Below are 6,000 nucleotides of genomic sequence, written 5' to 3' on the forward strand. Positions count from 1 at the left end.
AGCCTGCTCGAGCCACGCTTGGAAGTTGCTTGATCTGCACGTGTCAACAGCGGGAGGTGTTAGAGCAGTGCCCAGTGCCAAGCCTGCCTAGCACGTGGCTGCCAAGTGCACGAGGGCACCCTGCTCTGCCTGCCCATGGGCTAGGAGGCTGTGCAGGGCGCTGGGGCTGGGGTCAGCCTTTGCCGGATCTCCTGCTGCCCAGGGCGTGCTCCGCGGGTCCGAGCAGCCCGCGTTCCTGGGCTGGCTCCGAGTGACACCTCCCAGACTGTGGCATCCAAGTCCTGCCCACCGGCAGGCAGGGGCACCTGTCCCGTACTTCCGTCCCCTGGGAGCTGCACGGGGCTGCCTGTCTCCGCAGTGTTGCTCTCGAGTCCGAGACTTTGCTGCACTTAACTTCCACCGCGGCGAGTTGTGTTCCCCGTGGCTTTGTCTGGACTAGGACAAGTACTAGCTAAGCCCAGCCGCAGCATGACCTCCTTCTGAGTGTGACACCTTGCAGCGGTAAAACTAATAGTTGCATCTTGACTGCCGCAAAGACTGGATTTACATTGGGCTGAGCTAGGATCTACACCTGAGCTTAACCTGAATTTGACCTTTTTACCCCAGTCAAAACAAGCTTGTGTAGCTCAGGCTAGTGCTCACCAGAGCCAGAGCAGCGGCCAGTGCGGGCACGTGCATTTGCAGTGTGTGCATTTGCAGCTGGGTGCTTAGTCTATTGCTAGGTGTGTGGTGATATGTATGGGTGGGTGTGACCCAGACAATTTATGTTTGTAAGCCAGTCTGTAGACCTGTGGGATGCACTGGCTGGTGCCTGTCCCTGCTACAGTCATGATTTTGTAAAGAACGGGATGAAACCTGCTCCCCATATATTCAGAACCTTTCCTGTGCAGCTTATTAACATAACTGCATCAATCATTCTGCTTATGTTCTGCACACACTGGTACACAGGCTGTCTGATGTGCCTGGTGAAAGCACCTTAGCTTTTGTCTTTTCTGATTTAGTTGCATTTACATTCTCATCCTTATCAGTGCCATTTTAGCTCCAGTTTTTGCCGCTGTGTTTGAAATCATAAAAAGGAGGTGGGGGGAAGATGCTGTTGCTTGGAATGTTGATCTATAACCATCAATCCTGTACTAAATGTTGGCTGTCTTATTATGTGCAGAGAGGACATGACAGTTAATTTGGTATCACTATAAACGACCATTGGTGAAAAGTTCAGTTAGTACTATTGAGGGTCCATTCACTTGCCTCCCCTGCCAACCACTTCATGTTAACAGATTCCAGCTCTGTCTCTGGCAGCTACCTAAAGATCCACAGGGCATGGTGCACATGCCACAAAGAACTCTAGTTTAAACAGCTCATGCTCAAAAACTCTACTGCAATGTGACTTTTTATTCTGCAAAGCACAGGGTGCTCATCTGCTCAAAACAAATTAGGCCAAGATTTTCAATACAGCCTATGGCAAGTAGACAGATAACTATGTCTCCATGAAATTTACTAGAAGTTGAGTGGTTTAAATGTTTTTGCAGATCAGAGCCTGAATGATCCCAAACCTACTGGGTTTGAGTCAAAATTGAACTTAACCCTGGTTCATTCTGGAATCAAGCTGCCTCATTCTAAAACACTTTCCTCAATTTATGGCTCTTATTGAGAACTAGCCACATGCTCTATGTTCAAGTCCACTGTCAGCTGTTTATGAATTATGTGAGTATTAAGCTGGGCACTGGATGCAACCTCATTGAAGCTGGTGAGCTGCATTCAAGAACAGATAACTGAAACAATATGAGCTATTGTCTAAAGTACAGGCTGCAGCACAAGGCTGAAGGAGTATTTGAGCCATGTTCTCTGAGGGATTTTCTCTGAGTTTTGAGTGTAAACACAGAACTGTAGATATATTTGAGAGAGAAAGGGTAGAAGCAGCCCAGAAGCATAAAAGGATCTGGGGATTATAGTGGATCCCAAGCCAAATATTTATTTATTTGATTTCCAATATTAGTCAACAGTATAATATTGTTAAAAAAAAAACCCTCATAACACACTGAGATGCATTAATAGGAGTATTGTAGGCAAGTTACAGAAGTGATTTTTTCCATTCTATTCAGCACTGATGAGGCCTCACATGGTGTCTGGCTTTGGGCATCACACTTCATCGAAGACATGGACAAATTGGAAAGAATGTCCAAGAGAACAAGAAAAATAAGTAGAGTTCTTGGAAACACAACATATGAGCAAAAGTTGAAAGAACTGGGATTATTCAGAGTGGGGAAGAAAGGACCAAGGAAGGATTTGTTAACAGTCTTCACATACAGAAAGGATTGTTCTAAACAACGTGGTGGTCAATTGTTCTTTGCAGTCACAGGGACACAACAAGAAGTAATGAGCTGAAATTGCAACAAGGGAGATTTCAGTTGAATATTAGGAAGACTTTCCTAACCATGAAGGCGGTGAAGTACTGAAAAAGATATCCTAGCAAGGTTCTAGAATCTCCATTAGAGAGCAGGTTAAATAAGCATGCATCTGAGATGGTTTAGACAGGACTTATCCTGCCTTGTGCAGTTTGTAGGATGAGATGACCTCTGAGAGAGCCCTTCATGTTTTCTTATGAATTAATGATTCAATGAAGTGTAAATACACAAAATTAAGGGAGCACGATGAATAGATAGAAACAGACCTCTAACAGAACCCTGAGAAAAAAGCTAGAGCAAGTATTTGGGCAAAGTACTAGCTGGGAAGAGGTTAGAACTCAAGAAAAGAAGCTGCCTCCAGTTGTATACTTGTGAGTAAGGAATCACAAGTACTTTGTATGTTTTTTGTAACAAAGCAAGATTACATCAAGGAAACACCTGGCAAAGAAAACAAGCAAGACCCTGAATATTGACTAACTCATTGGATCAAAATGAGCAGAGCAACATGGGTGTTAGGAGTGGGATCCAGTTCAGAGGGGGATTGTGAGCTGTTATTTCTGTTGAACTAAGATGGAACAAACAGTGGAGGCACTTTGAAAACTCAGATAGGACCCAAAGAATTTGTGACAAAGTCTACTATAAAAGCTGGAGGGTTCACAAAAGGATGAATGCAAAAGGGTGGAGAATTTGCAGAAAGATCACCTGCAGGCTCCTGGTCTGTGGATGAAGATGAAACAGATGGGGAAGCAAGTATAAAGTGCCTGGCCACCTTGGGAAGCCTAGCTGCAATCCTTCCAGTCTGGAATAGCAAACTAGATTTAAAACTGACCAGCAGCCTGACTGCCATAGAACAAAAAATTTTTCATGAAGTAGAGGGGGTCGAAGAATCAAAGATTCAAAGACCACAATAGAAGTAGGCTGCTTGGATGAGGAATTGGACCAGAGAGAAGATTTGGGCAGGACCACATATTTGAAGCACTTTTCTACCCTACTACATTTCCAGTTCAGAGGGGAAAAAGTCAGGGTATCCCAGCCCACATAATGCACAGCCCCACTAGTGTTGAGGGAAGATCTTCCTGAGAAGCTTATTTGGCTCAGCTCAATATGATGGCCCAACTGACTGACAGAGAGGATAGGCAGAAGAGGGGTTTTTAGCAGCCAACTTGAGTGGTCCAGCCCTAATTTTTCTGTAGAATTTACCCCCCAAAAAGGGGCTGCAGCCCTCATAAAAGTCCTTGATATATAGTTTGGAGGTGGCCATCAACCTTCACTGGCCAGGGCAGAGATAGGAGCTAGAAACAGGGAGAAAGAAGTGACCCCATCACAACCGGCAGAGCACATTCCAAGACTTGTACTTCTAGCTTATCCACTTGCCAGAAAAGATTTCCAGGATAAGCTGGCAAGGAATCAATTCATAGATGCTTAGCTGGACTCGGACTTGTGGATCAAGACCTGTGAATGGAGGCCAAAGGCACTCTGAGAGAGTCTGGAGTTTATTTGAAGACTAGGATCTTTCTTTGCATTAGGAACCAGAAAAGGCTGATAACAAACACTTACAGGATTAGCTGGTTCAGCATCATAAGCATCTACTGAAAGCTTCTCAGCCTGTTGGAGAAACAGGGAAAAGCAAACCGAACAGGCAAAGCTTGGAGGTACAAGGATAAGCCCCGAGGGTTTTTTCAGATCTGGATAGTTAAACAGCAAGTTAAACAGCAATAATGGAAGTATGGCCGTGATATGTGTAATGAGCTCTGTGAAACACATGTGAATATAGGCCACTGGCTCAAACCTGTGAGCTATAGCAATGTAGCTGGACACCCAGGGCACAGAGGCAGTGGTGACTTCTGGCTGCTGACATGACCTCTCCCCTTCACCCCGCAAGTCAGTGACTGGCGAGGTTGTCCTGGTCATTCCGTCTAGCTATGCCACTGAAACACAGGAGTTACTAGAGTACACACCAGACGGCCAGGGAACAAGGAATTCCAAACAGAAGTACCTTCGTGATCTCAAATGGACACTGCCTGGGAAATGTGCCCCCATCTCTATGTTGGGAGAACTGGGCTTGAGAGATGGACTTCTGGAATTCAAGGATGAAGTCTGGACAGTGAGCATAATGGACGAGCTGAAAAGTGGTTTGGATTTTACTATGGCCAATACCTATGTAAAGGTATCCCACAAAGTCAGCCTATCAAGGTGCCATTTAAAGAAATGGCCCAGGTAAGAGGCAATGGTTGGACAACTGGTTTGCAGTGAACAAGGTGTCCTGTCCACAGGGGCAGGGGAATAGGGAAAGAAACCATGATGGAAGCTACCTGCTGGGGTAGCCCTTCAGTAAAGGAAAGAACAGGGGTTGTCAGGACTGCTTTTGAGACCCAGAGTACTGGGGAAGTTTTAGCTGCTACAGTCTTTCCAGGTCTGAAGCAGGAATGGATCTCTGCTCATTTGCTGAATGTGTCTGACAGCACAAATAGTAAAAAGGGAATTGAAGTTCCAAAGATGGATGAGTGGATCTAGCATATCTAGATAGATCTAGCTAGTGTAGAAAAAAACTAAAAAGGGTGTGGGGTAAAGGTGAGCTGCCAAAGTAACTTGTGAATTTTTTCCTCTTAAATGATGAACAGCAGAGCAGTCTGTCCAGTTAGGGTCAAGAATTGTTCTTCTCACCCATTAGAGATCTAGATCATGCTGCATTAGCCTGCCACAGGCTGACCCTAGAAAAACCAGCCTGTTCAACAACTACTTCACCATTTACCAATAGCAAGGAAAGAAGAGGCTTTACAGGACATTGCAAAAATGTCTCAGGAGGCAGAACTGAACCTTCAGCTGGCCCTTGGGCCTCACCCAGATTTCCAGTAAAGAGAAAGTCTGGGGGTACCAAACTCCATGTGGCTGTAGAAAACAACATGAAGTCCCTTCACAGGATTCTCCCTGTTGCTAGGAGAGGCTGGGGCCCAGCATACTGGGGCAGGCTCAATTTGGTCTCCACACTGGGGCTAAGTACAGACATTTGAGGAGGTTAAACTGGGTTCAAAATGGCCACCTGATTTGAACTTAGCTTGTCCCGGTGCCAACTTACAGACCCAATCTCAGTGACCAGTAAGTCAAACCTATACCAGAAAAGAAGTTCCATGCACATAAACAGGTCTAAAAATTGCAAAGCACAGTTTAAGATAAACCCTGATCTATGTAGTATCAGACTTACTTGATTTAGGTCAAACCAGTACATGAAACTTCTGTCCACTTCCCCGGCACAGCCCCAGGGCTGAGAAAAGCCAGCCACTGGCCCCAGTCCTAGGGCTGCTCTTTTCACTTCCTTCCCTGCCACACTGTCTATTTTTTGCCCTTCCCCAGACCAGCCAGAGCTCTAAATCCCCATCACACAAGCTGCTCTGGGTGCAACTGCTTTTATCAGCATTCGCCACTGCCAGAGCCAAGCAAGTAAGTCTCAGTAGCAGTTGCTGGGGGGGGGACTCCATCCGACCCATTGGATGTGCCTGCCTCCCCTACCCCTCATGGATCATGTCTCCACCCCGACCTGTGGGTCGCGCCTGCCCCCCTCCTCAAAGATCACGCCTGCCCCTCCCTATCCCACCTG

Source organism: Alligator mississippiensis, chromosome 10, assembly GCF_030867095.1.
Source record: "Alligator mississippiensis isolate rAllMis1 chromosome 10, rAllMis1, whole genome shotgun sequence".
NCBI classification, from domain to species: domain Eukaryota; kingdom Metazoa; phylum Chordata; order Crocodylia; family Alligatoridae; genus Alligator; species Alligator mississippiensis.